Source organism: Varanus komodoensis, unplaced genomic scaffold, assembly GCF_004798865.1.
Source record: "Varanus komodoensis strain SLA01 unplaced genomic scaffold, ASM479886v1 scaffold16, whole genome shotgun sequence".
Classification (NCBI taxonomy): Eukaryota; Metazoa; Chordata; class Lepidosauria; order Squamata; family Varanidae; genus Varanus; species Varanus komodoensis.
In genome coordinates, this window is record NW_025335468.1 from 3,830,992 (window position 1) to 3,844,484 (window position 13,493).

At 42.5% G+C, this 13,493-nt stretch overlaps 1 protein-coding gene across 3 annotated transcripts in view; it reads left to right on the forward strand.

Moving 5' to 3' along the window:
* Positions 1-1,738: 1,738 nt before the first annotated feature.
* KMT5B (lysine methyltransferase 5B) overlaps positions 1,739-13,493 on the forward strand; it is a 38,872-nt gene continuing 27,117 nt past the window's right edge. The window contains exon 1 of one of the 3 annotated variants that reach the window (XM_044425681.1): positions 1,739-1,836. The gene's annotated coding sequence lies outside the window, so the exon portion shown is untranslated. The other 2 variants (XM_044425680.1, XM_044425682.1) reach the window with 2 other exon arrangements.

Genomic DNA, 13,493 nt, shown 5'->3' on the forward strand with positions numbered 1-13,493 from the left:
CATAAGTGGAAAAATTTAAAAAGAGTAAAACAGATGGATCCCACCTAGAAAGTAAATGCCATTGAGAAATTTGAAAAATGCTATCTATACTTATGACTGTGAGAACTTGTGGGAAAAACTAATACTTTTTCTATGTCCCTTCTGCTCTTAATTTGTCTTAAGCTGTTCACTTTGCACCTTGCTAGATTCCTAAAACTACAATTCTATTCACATCTATCCGACTAAATATCAGTAGGGTTTAATGGTGAACGTACTGATGGTTGGCAAGAATGAAACTGGGAGCTGATCCAATTTAGTCTTATTTACAGTAGATCCATCAAAATAAAAGGATGCAAGGGACAGAGCCCTAAACTTGCTGGAACAGATGTTAATTGGAATTGGCTAATATGCCTACATAACTGTTCACGAGATAGGCCTACTTACATCAACAGTATAACGCTAGGGAAGGAAATAGGGAAGATGATAGCAGCTATTTCCGTGCCTAGAAAATTCTCAAGATTCTTCATTGTCCTTCTAAGCATGGAAGTAGCTGCAGCGATTGACAATGTGTCCGTGCTTCACAAGCTAATGAACACATGCAAAAACAAATAGCTAAACCCTTTGGACAGAGAATCTGCAGAGGCTCTAAACTCTACAAACTTCAGGGCAAGAAGGAAAGAAGATGGGACTATAGTCACATCCATCCATGACAATGAAAGGAAAGCGAAGAAAGGGTAGAGACGGCTTCTGTTTTTCATATGCAACTTTAAGCCATCAGACCAACACAGCCAGGCCTTGCACAGATTGAGATAAATGCCAACAGCCCTCAGGGCATACAGAAGGAGCCTGGTCGAGTGGCACACTAAGTAATCTGCCCACTGCCATGTTAAGAGTATTTGTTTGAAGGCTCTCTCGCTGTCTTTCCTGTTGGGACTGGAAGTGCCAAACACTACAGACAGCACATGGCACGGTTGCTGTGACATCCTCAATTCCCCTTCTTTTCACAGAGTTATGTTCCCCCTACTTTTTTTTTAATTATTCTATACTCTTGATACACAAAGCGGTGCAATTTTTTTCTTTTTCCACGAGGAGTATACTGAAATGGCAGCTGTGCTTGCTGTGGCAGAATACAGACCGAGTCCCCAGGTGACAAATCTCCTGACGCCTGTCACTTTCTTTTGCTCGTAAAATTTGAGAGAAGAAAAAGAAAACCACCAGCCCAACAACAAATGAACCAGAAAGCTCTGGCTGAGGGAGGACTGATACAAGTGTTAAACCCCAAGCAGCCTCTTCTCCATAAAGCCCCACCCAAGCTTGTAGGGAAGTAGGGGTAGGTGGAGAGAAGTGGGTCTGTATTGGCACATATTAAATGCAGTCTTGCACTACTTGTGACTCCCTCCGCAATCTCCCAATCGAACAAGCTGTAGTCTGTGGGGGGTTTATCCTGGTGTCTGATCAACCCTCTTATTTCTGCTGTCACCAGAGGCAGCAGAAATAATAGGCTTCTCGTGCTCATATATGATGGGTGAGCCACGCTCGACTTGGTGGCTCATAATTTGCGCGCATGAAGTCGCCAACAAGAACACCAAACCTAAGCTCTACTACCCTGACAGTCGTCCTTACTGAGGCTTCCACTTATTTAAAGGGCTAGTGGGGTGGGGCTTTTCTTTCACGGGTTTCTGTGGGTTCTCAAACTATACTAAGAAGGTCTTGTTTATATATGTATCCCTCCGCACCAGCCAACACACAAACGTTCTCCACAATGTTCCTCCGCCACCAAGAGAGGTGTAGGACTGCAGAGGCGAACGGGGACGGTTTGCTGTACCTCACTTCGGCCTGTGGAGTTAAAACACTAAGGTAAGAATCTCTTCGATGTGTATTCCTCCGCTCTCGCGAAAGAGATCTGCTCTCGAGTAGCCGTGTCCTTCCGCCGCCTTGGAGCACACAGACGGAGGCGCTTGTTCTGGCCGTGCGAGGAAGATAGTGAAAGGAAGACAAAGACTTTAACACACAGTAAGGATTGGCCTGTGTGGGTCTGTTTGGGGTGACGGGCGTTCTTCGCAGAAGACAGGAACGTGCTGCGAACTGTGTCGTTGCGCCGCAGGGTCGTTGTGAGGGGACTCGGGGACTCTTTCTCGTGGGGCCCGGCGGATGGATCTCTAGGTAGCTTTTCCCGATATCTTTCGCCCTTCGTCGCCGCCATCTTGGATTTTAATCCGCCATTTTTTTCCCCTTGGAATTATTATTATTTTTTTATGATTAATTTTTTCCGCCTCTGGTTGGGATTCCGGACGACGGCGGCAGAGGTTTTGGACCTGCGGGGTCGCGGGTGGTGAAGAGGACCGCGGGGCCCAGAGGCAGCCAGGAGGTGAGTGTTTCGTGGGGACGAAAGCCGGAGTGGGGGGCTGGCACATTGGAAAGGGCCCCACTCCTTCCGGGGAGGGGGCGGGAGAGAAGTGAGGCCCCTCAGGCTGGGAAGGGCCCAAGGGGCGACCGTGGGCGGCGACGGCTGTTTCCCGTGGCTAAGGGCAAACGGGGGCCAAAATGTGCGGAGAAGCTTTGTTTTCTAAGAGACATGGCATATAGAAGAATTGGAAAAGATTGTGTATGTCTCTTCCCTGCTCCCCCCCTCCAGTGATGAGGACAATGCTCAGGAATTGGAAGGAGGGGTGACTAAAGTGAGAAGAGGATCGAGAGTAGTGGGATGCCCGGCACAGGGACCGGTAGCAAGAGCCCGGCAGCCTTTCCTTGGATGGAGGCAGCCTGGCTTTTCCTAGTAGCCCTTTGGACATGGGCAGAGGAAGACTAGTATGTGTGAGACTGACCGTGCTGGTCTCGCTTAGAGTGTGTGTATCAATAATACCTGGAAGGTTGTCATCAACCTATGACAGGACTCTCTAAGCAGCCCCCTATGAAATTTGCTATTGGATGTTTCTGTTTATTTATTTGACTACTACATGTGCATCTCCAAGAGACGCGAAGCGGAGTCTTCGTGGTGCTTCCTAAGTGGCTTCCTTACAGGCCTAGGCCTCTGCTTAGCCGCAGAGATGGCACTGAATGAAGCTTCTCCAGATCTCTTTTTGGGTCTGGAGGGACAGGGTGGCCGATCCCCGAAAGGCATGGCGGGGGTGATGGCGGTGGCAGGCCAGTAGGTTGCAGTTAGTTTTAGAAGGAGCGAAACAAAGTGATCCACTCGTGACTGTGACACCCGCACATCCCTACTGATGGGTTGGCGGTGCCAGTGACAGCTGCTATCCTGTTGCGGTTCTTTGGCATTTAAGTGGGAGGGGGATTTTCGGCGAGGTGGGACTGAGATGGGATTCTGTAGGAGGAGGTGTGAAAGCCTACTTGTTTCTGGGTATTTCTCGTTTTCCCAGCATATGAAATGGGTTTGGGGAACAGTGCCCGGCTCAGAAAGCAGTTGTGACTGGATCAGGCGGGGCAGTAGAGGTACTGGGGAGCGCATTGCTCCCGGCCTCTAAAATAGAGGAGAGGCGACCTCTAGGGGGCAGCTTAGATTCAGGAAAGTGTCGGGAAGTAGAATAGATTTACTTCCCTGGTCCAGCTGAGTAGCAACAGAAGTTTGCTTTTGTCTGCTTTTAAGTACTAGTTTCCTTCCTCGAAAATAAGCCTTGTAATTTTGGACTAGAACTCTTATTCAGCTGGGAAGCTGGCTGTGGTTTTTCAAACAGGGACACCTGTTCTCTGGAGAACAAATATGGAAAGAGTGTTGTTTGACTATATATTCCTTTAGTTTTGGTGGTTAAGTTTAACTGAAAGACTTTCATTTATGCAATGGACACAGTTTCTTCAGAGTGAAATATGAACATTGAAACACCACCTTTTCTCCGCTAAAATGCTCATTTCAAAGAGAAGTATTGTTTTTCTTATCAGAATTAGATGCAGATATTAGTTGGTGACAGATTTAATGATCAGGAAATTATGCTGCTGTTGTTGCCATCTTTATTATTTTGGTTGCAGTTGAAAACCTCAAGTATGGAAAATAGACACATACTGAATTTTAATAACTTAAATAGCTAAGACAGGTTTATACAGCTTGGCCACCTAAAACAGCTGACAATCTAGGGCAAACTTAGCCTGGCACTGGAAGGATAGTAAAATTGGTGCCAGGCAACTTCATTGGGGAGATCATTCTACAGTTTGGGGCTACCACAGAGCAGGACTTCCTGAACCTCCCTTGGAGGTGAGAGTCAAAAGAAGCCCATGGCTGTTTATTGTAGTATCTGGGTAGATTTCAGTTGGATGAGGTATTCAAGCAAGTATTGTTACCCCAAACTGTTTGAACTTTATAGGTAAAAACCAGTACCTTGAATTGGGTTCAGAAATGTGTAGGCAGCCAGCGCAAGCAGGCCAGAACTAGTGTTACATGCGCATACCTTCAGGTTCTGGTTACTTGGGATTCCTTTCACTAATAGTGTGCATGCTTGCTTAACAGATGACATGCCCAGTCACTGCTGATGTTGTACAGTTGTATTTCAGCTGGCCTAGTTGATGCCCTATGAAGCTGAGTGTGTATCCTAGAAAAATTACCCTGGAATACTTCACAAAAATATGCAGGAGTTCTGTGACAGAAAATGCAATGTGGAGACTTTTCTTTGGAAATAGAAAGTTGGAACACCACTGTTATAGCTATTTGTTTTTGGCTTGTTTTGCAAATAAGGACTAGTTCTCACAAATGGCCAATTAAATGGTTAACCTGTGTCAAGGCTATACCATGTACCAGGCTGCAGGTGAGGCTTCAGAATGCTCTCAAGGGTGTAGTATATATCTACAGACATAGGAAAATTAGCAGATTAGGAGAAACTGGAGTAGGCTGTTTCTCCCTAATCTGCTTGTTTCTCTATGTATGAAATTGTTCATATGAAAGAGCATGTGAATTGCACTTGTAGGCTGAAGTGTAACTGCCTAGAGAGATTTACATAGACATCTACTCTTGCAAAAGCTTAGTTGAAGGGAATGCAAAAACAAAGAGATTGTATCAGTAGCATTGCATATGTGTAATCCTTGGACTTGTACAGAAATGGAAAATTATTCAGGTGAACTAACATGCCATAAATTTTACACACTACTTGTATATTTTCTGCATTTATTTAGGTCTCAGATATTTATTTTATTTAAAACATTTGTAGACTGCTTTTCAAGACAGAAGCCCTGATTTGTTTCCTTGTTTTGATCATTTAAATCATAGAGCAACATATTATGTCTACCTGTATTGTGTATCATAACAGAAGTTATAGTTGGTATTTGTTTTTCACACCAGTTCATTGAAAATAGATGGTATATCTGTGTGAAATTAAAATTTATCTAGTGTTTAAACATTTTATTGACTATTAGTGAATCTAAGGAGTTGTTTCTTGAAACAGATTAATCTTGAACTGTGTTTTGACTGTGCCAGACTCACCTGGTGCCCTCCGGATGTTTCGGACTATGACTCCTAGAATTTCTGCTTATTAACTGTTTTGTCAGGGTAATGGGATAATAAAGTCTCATGAAGTTCTACTGCAATACAATAAAAGGAAAGAAAAACCGCAAAATCCAAATCAGATTTTTTGAGCAGTTTTGTAAATCTCTCTGTATGGATGTACATTCTTTTTCTTCCTTTCTATTTTAAAATAAATTGTAGTGGTTGTTTTTTATATTTGTCCATGGTCTCTCAAACAATAAAAGAGGAAATTATATAAAACTTCTTTCCAGTCTACTTTGCAAAATAAATACAGGTCATACTTTAATTAGTCATTTAGGATGTAATCCTATACATATTTATACAGGAAAAAAATCCTACAAGGTTGGCTGTGACGTGCTGGCAGTTGCAGGGGGGTTTCTGTCTAAACATGGATCAGATTGTCCTGTTTATGAAATAAGGGCAATTCAATGTTGCTACATCAAACCCCATCCTCCATAGAAGAAGCACAATGGCTAGGATTGCCATTGTACTTGCCTTGCTCTCCAGAACTTTTAGATATTTGCTTTCTAAAGCTGCAAGTTTAGACAGAAAGCAGTCCTACAGCTCCCAGCATACACTAACCAATGCAGCTGGCTAGGTATGCTGGGAAGTGTAGGCCTTTTTTCTGTGGAACGTGCACAGAATTGTTCCCGTTATGTTCTCCCTCATTGTGAGGAGGAGAAGCTAAAGCACCACCAGGATTCTTTGGAGGACAAGGAGCCTTTCTTCTTCTGTCACTTCTCCCCAGAAATTTCCCACTCCCTGGTTCTAATGACAGTCTTCCACCTTTGGAGCCCAGCCAGTGCAGAAAGAGTAGTGCCAGCTGCAAGGGTTGAAAGGGTCCCTCTGAGGTCAGGATCCTACCTCAGAATGTATTTTTGAGCTCAGAACTAGTACCTTGACCTATCTTGTATCCCTTGATAATGTGGGGAGGCCATATGATTGCATTCTAAATTACCATGATGCTAGATAGTATTCTGGTGTCTTGTATATTCTCAGTGTTGTATGATTACAGTTCCCAGAATTTGATGTGTCAATGCACTAGGACAGATGATTACATTAGAACAGTGTATTTTGTAAATCTTGTATGCACGTATATTCTGAGTTTTCCTCTTTATTTGCTGTAATCTACATTTGAATTTCAGCAATCTCATGGGAAAGCAGTGAAATTGTAGAAATAGCTTTAAAAGTTCACCATTTTTAGCTTGTAAATAAGTGATATGCTCAATTATTGTGGTTTCTCTCTGTAGCCAACTAGTATAGGTACAGTTCTATTTGTGGTTCTAAAATTTTAATTCTGTGATTCCAAACAGGCACCCAGATCTTATAAATGTGTGAAACTGATACTGCTCTGTAGGACCAGTCAAAATGTCACAAAATAATTAGTGGACTTTCAGAATTGGATATTAAGCAGAAAACTACATGAGCAGCAGCTTATAGAATAGGGGTATAGACAAATAATCCTTTTTAAACAATTAGTGGACTTTGCTTCCAAGAATATACAGTGAAGAGTTGCTATAGCAGTAAGTAGTTATTCTCGCAAAAGTTATGCATTATTTCTGAGCTCTCTCTTGGACATAGACTTGTATTCATTGTAACACTAATACCTTTTAAACAATTGAGCTGGTATTCAGCTGAAAGCAGAAGAGTATGGATAAATAACATTCATACTTTGATGTGCATCAAGTGCATGTGCATGGGTACTAAAGTTAGGTAACTTTAGAACCTGGACTTAATACTTTATTTTATTTATTTATTTAAAACTTTTATACCCATTGTGTACATAAAAGTCTCAGGACACTCCCAACAACAAAGGCACAGCATAATATCTATGATAAAAGCCTAACTAAAATAAAAATTAAGTCTTAAAATAATGGGAAAATAAAAAGGTTTTGGTATCTTAAGATAGAAATTCCATGTTTTACAGATGCTTCTGCATTAAGTAATATGATGGATCAAACAAAAATAGAACTGTTTGCCAACCCCAATTTTTAAAGAAAAATACTTTTGGGCATGTCATGAGCGGAGCTGGCTGGAGCCAGAGGTTAGACAAGATGGCCTAGGAGACCCCTTCTGACTCGCTCTGTTTCTATGTTTCTGTATTCCATTTAACCCTTTAAACATGCTTAATTCATGTTCCTATAATGACTTGAAGAATAACACGTAGTTTGATTCTTCTGCCCTTCCACACATTGACTTGGTTATAAGGGCAATTTTGTTGTAACAAAGGAAAATATTTTAAAATATGCATCTGTAAAATATCTATATTTAAATTAGAAGTATGCTGTACTGATCAACCCATGCCTGGTACTGATGCTAAACATCTTTATTACTACCTCCATCACCTGTCACTCTTTGGGTGGTCATTTGATCAGCTGCTGGACTATGAGGCCCTAGAGTTTGACCTTAAGGTCCATTTTTGTAAGTAACTGTGGAAGCTTGCTTAAGAGCATGTTCTTCCTTTGCTGGACTGGGTTTGTTACTGTCTAAAAATTATATCCAAAATAGATAAACCTTTAAGATGTGTATAAGAAAATGTAATGTTGGAAGCAGGCTAAGCATTGTTTGTGGAAATACATTCCAGTAAAATAAATGGTTGTTTAAAGTTAATTGAAACATACAAGCAGTCCCTAAGTTACAAACATAAATAACTCATATTTATGAAGGAACTGCCATGAAGCCTATTAATTTTTTTAAATACTGCAGAAAAATGTTATTGCCATAGAGAAAGGAGGCTAAAGGGGAGAGAGCATAGCTTCCAGAGCATGCCTTCCTGCCCTGCCCATCTGGAGAGGAAAATCTCTCCAGCATTTCTTTGCTGTAAAAGGTGTGTGGGGGGGGGTAGAGATATTCATGTTTTTTCTATTTTCATGGGGGTCCTGTGCTCCTAACCCCTGTGAATGTGGAGGGCTAACTATACATGACCAAACTTACATGCAAATTTGACTTAAAGATGAATTTCCATTTTCTCAGGAGCAGAACTGAGTATTTTATGCCTTTGCTTAGAGAACTGCATTGACTGCCAGCATGTTACTAGGCCAAGTTCAAGGTGATTTGGTTGATCTCCAAGGCCTTAAACATTTTGGAACAGTTATCTGAGGAAACTCCTTCTTCTATCTCATTTATATCAGTCTTCCTGTTCATTGAGAACGACATGGTACCGAATAGAGCTTCCTGTGTGTTCTGTTCTTTGCAGGAGTATGTCTAATAACCAGGAAGAGACTCTTTTCTTTTGTGGTGTTCTGCCTTTGGAAATGTCTCCCCCTGCATTGCAACAGGCATCACCATAGATGGTATCTTAGCACCTGTTGAAAACATTTCTGCTCAATCAGACATTCACTAGCTATTAACACTGCTATTCATAAATTGTCTTTATTTATTGTGGTTTTTGCTTAACTGGTGCTTTATTGAATTTTGTTTATCACCCAATGATACTGTAATCATGGACAGTATATAAACACATAAATAAGTTGTATCTTGAACTAGTATTGAGCTTTCTGAGCTAGAAATAATAAACATGGTTATATATTTTCCCAGTTATAGAAAAATTGCTAACTGCATCCCTTAGAATTGCCCTTTCTATTTTAATGTAGGCATTTCAGATAGGAGAACTCTTCAGACTTTCCTACCTGTTGATGCGAAGGATCAAACATTTTACATGTGAGGCAACTGCTTCACTATGAAATCTGGTCCTTTCCCAGTGGTACAAGGTATCCCTGTAAGTAGGGATCACTGAAATTTATGGTTTAGTGAGATTCTTATTTTCACGAACAGTTTCACTGACCTATATAATTTGGCCTTTTATTTCTTTTCTGTTAGTTATCTTTAGTCCAGACTTAAGTTGAGTGCTACAAATGGTGCTACGTGGTGTCCTGCAACAGCAGGGGGTTGGATTCAATGGCCTTCATGGCCCCTTCCAACTCTACTCTTTTATAATTCTGTGATTCTAAGTTCAACAACCTATCTTAGCATTTTCTTGTTTATTCTTAGTAAAGCTTGTATATCAGGTTCTCTAATAGATTTCAAGACCATTTGCAATGCAGCAGTGATCAGAAGCTGTCAGTATCTTGAGTAAAGCTTAGCTTCTGATATTTGAGTGTATGTGTTTACACTTGAGCTTAAGTCATTTGTTCTGCTGTGAATTGAATTGACTTGACTTGGTTACATTTTATGAATAGGCTTTTTCCTATGGAGCTATTGAAGTGCTGATAATAGGCACAATATATATTCGGTTTTAGAAACCTGTATCAACATGAAGTAATGTATATACTGACATACTGTTAAAATCACTCAGATCCATCATGAGCTGGACTCCACTGTTGAAACAGTTTAATCAAAGGATGTGTCCAATCTTGGCTCTGTCCATCCTACCACCTGCTTGCTCAATCCTTGCCCATCATGACGTTCTGAAAAATCTTTAGAGGGGTTCTTCCCTGGGTTCAGGAGGCTGTCAGTGCCTCATTAAGAGAAGGAGTGGTCCTAGCCCCCTTAAAGGAGGCTGTGATAAGACTGCTCCTAAAAAAGCCAAACCTGGACCCAGGGACTGACTAGTAGCAAATCTTACCTTTTGCGGGGCAAGATATTGGAGCAGGTTGTTGTTAGGGAGCTCCAGGCATTCTTGGATGAAATGGATTTTCTGGATCCACTTCAATTGGGTTTTTGGCCATGGTTTGGGATGGTTGCTCTGTAAAAGATCAATGACCTTTGCTGGGAGAGAGATAGGGGGAGTGTAATCCTGTTGATTCTCTTGGGCCTTTCAGCATCTTTTGACATAATCTACCATGGTGTCCTTCTGGACATGTTGGCCAGATTGGGAGTTGGAGGCACCGCTTTTTGGTGGTTTCACTCCTTCTTGGCCAACTGTGTTCAGAAGGTGATGCTGGGGGATAGTTGCTCTGCCCCATTAGCAATAAGCCATATGGTTCCACAGGGCTCAATACTATCTCCCGTGCTGTTCAATATCTGTATGAAATCAGTGGGAGAGGTCATCAGGAGGTTTGGGCTGAGGTGTTAGCAGTATGCTGACAATACCCAGCTCTACCTCTTGTTTATATCTAATTCAAGTGAGGCAGTCTCTGTGTTGAACGTGTGTCTGAGTTTGATAATGAACTGGATAAGGATCAATAAACTGAAACTCAGTCCAGATAAGATGGATGTGCTGCTGATAGATGGTTTTTCTGACAGACTGGAGGGCCGTTACCCTGTTCTGAACAGGGTTGCACTCCCCCTAAAGCATAGGGTCTGCAGCTTGGGAGGTGTTCCTGGACCCAGGACTATCACTAGAGGCCCAGATGGGCTCCATGGCCAGGAGCACCTTCCTTCAGCTGCGGCATATTATATCAGCTCTTCCCCTAACTGGCCACAGTCATGTACTGGTAATATCCAGATTAAATTAATGTAATGCACTTTGTGTGAAGCTGTGTTTGAAGATGGTCCGGTGAATCCAGCTGGTTCAAAAGAGGGCCACATGGTTAGCAGCAGGTGCCAGCCCATGGGTTCATATAACACCAGTTCTATATAAGCTATATTAAACGGCCCAACCACCTGTTTACTCGACCCTTGCCCTTCCTGGCTACTTATGAAAGCCAGCCACAGGATTGGACCCTGGGTCCAGGAAGTTATCAACACCTCTCTGAAGGAGGGCTGGGTCCCTGCCCCTTTAAAGGAGGCGGTGATCAGGACCATCCTGAAGAAGGTGTCCCTGAACCCAGAGGTGGCCGCCAATTATAGACCAGTGGCCAACATTCCGTTCTTGGGCAAGGTGTTGGAGTGGGTGGTGGCAGGACAACTCCAGGCACTCTTGGATGAAACGGATTATCTGGACCCATTTCAGTCTGGTTTCAGACCCAGTTACAGTACTGAATCTGCCTTGGTCGCCCTGTATAATGACCTGTACAGGGAGAAGGATGGGGAGTGCATCCCTTTTGGTTCTCCTGGACCTCTCAGTGGCTTTCAATACCATCAGCCATGGTATCCTTCTGGATAGGCTGGCTGGGTTGGGAGTTGAAAGCTCTGCATGGCAGTGGTTCCGTTCCTATCTGGCTGATCGATTCCAGAAGGTGGTGCTGGGGGACTATAGTTCTGCGCCATGGCAGATTTGCCATGGAGTACCACAGGGCTGTATTTTGTCCCCCGGCCATAGATGGGCGCAGTCACGGTCACGCTCGTGCAGAGAACACAGGCACGATTGCAGTCGTCACCCGATGCAGAGTTCATGACCCCTGAAGCAAGATTTTTCTGAAATTTCTGTTCGTGACCCAATTTGGTCGTGAATTGAGGCGTTCGTGAGCTGAGGTACCACTGTAGTTTTGTTAGAACAAATGACATACTTACAAAACTGCATTGTGGTATTTGTAGTCACATACATGAATAAATTTATTCACTTTCCTTTTGATTGAATTGTAACACCAATAAGGCTGAATCATGTATTTTATTTGGTATGTTTTATGTTCCCAACCAAATCCCTCAGGATGAAGTTAGACACCGAGATTAATCAAACTAATGTATTTTGATCGCTATCTGTGCAGATAGTGCAAATTGTAATAGTCTGGACTTTAACATAGAACATGCAGCTGTTGCAATTATTTCAGAGCATATGTATTCTTTGAAAGTCTGAAACTTGCACTGAAAGATTTTGTGGTGTACTGAAAGAAAAGGTGGTAAAATGAAACAAGCCCTGTGCTATATTTTTGTCCAAATAATGGGGTATGAGGGTTTCTCCAAAAGTATCTTTCAGAACTTTGGTGTCCCTATCTCTCTGAATCCATTGAAATGGCCTGGCATGTAATGATAATGCATTGGAGGGAAATGGTTGTATTTCCAGTATCCTCACTACTGTTTGTATTTCAAGTACTGTATTTGTAAAAACATGGTAGGTAATAAAACAATTCCCCTCTTGGATGCACAGCTTAACATGGGGAGGGGGTTAGAGAGTATGAGAGAAGCTAAGAGTCAGGAGGGTGGTCTTACTAGGCTGGTCTTATAATAGGGTCACCCAAGACAGAATGGTCAAAGTGGAGACACCAGACTAAGATGCACAGATCCTCTTCAGGAGTAGTGGTCACAGGCCAGAGAAGAAAAGGAAGACCAAATATGAATGGGTTGTCTCCATCAAGGAAACCACAGTGTAGGATTTGAAGGGCTGAACAGGGCTGTTATGGATAGGACATTTTAAAGGGCTTCCATTCATAGGGTCTCTATAAGTTGGAGATTACCTGAGGCTATATAACAACACAAGACAGTGTGTACCTTCACATGTCAAGCCAGCCCACACTCTATATCATGGTGGGTGGGTGGGTGGATTGGTTGTATAAACCATCCCCAGTAAGCCTAGATAAACAGTGAGGCTCACCATGGTTTGTTGCCCCCCTCTTCTTTCCTTGGTTCTCCAGATATGCCAGGGGAAACATCCAGAACTAGTCATTGCCCATTCATGCTGGTGTGCTGTGGCTTTGCTCATGTATTTCTTTGGTGGAGAAGATCATGAAAGCCACCCTTTAAGCTGCCTTTCATTATCCCTTTTTTGACAGGTATGTGCAAGACTGTTGCCTGTGGCTGCCCAGCATAAAACAAAAATAAGAACCTCTGCTCAAACTTTCACAGTAGTTTGACTATGAAGATTTGAAGCCCATCTAAGATAATGCCTCCTGTCAAAGGGAAGTAGGTTCCTACCTTTGACATTGCTTCCAAATTTTGAGTAGGAAGTAGTCATTTTGGACAGGGGCAAATGTGCCACCCAGGTTCCTCATAAAGTATGTTTGGCCTTGAGAAGAGAAGACTGAGGGGAGATATGATAGCACTCTTCAAGCAGAGAAGAAGGCCAAAATCTATTCTTAGTTATCCCAGAGTGCAGGATATTGAATAACAGGCTCAAGTTACTGGAACCCCACTTTTGACTAAGCATCAGGAAGAACTTTCTGACTGTTAGAGCAGTATGACAATGGAACCAATGGCCTAGAGAGGTTGTGGGTTCTTCCACATCACAGACATTCAAGATGTAGCTGGACAACCATTTGAGAAGGATAGTTTAATGTGGAGACCTGCATTGAAT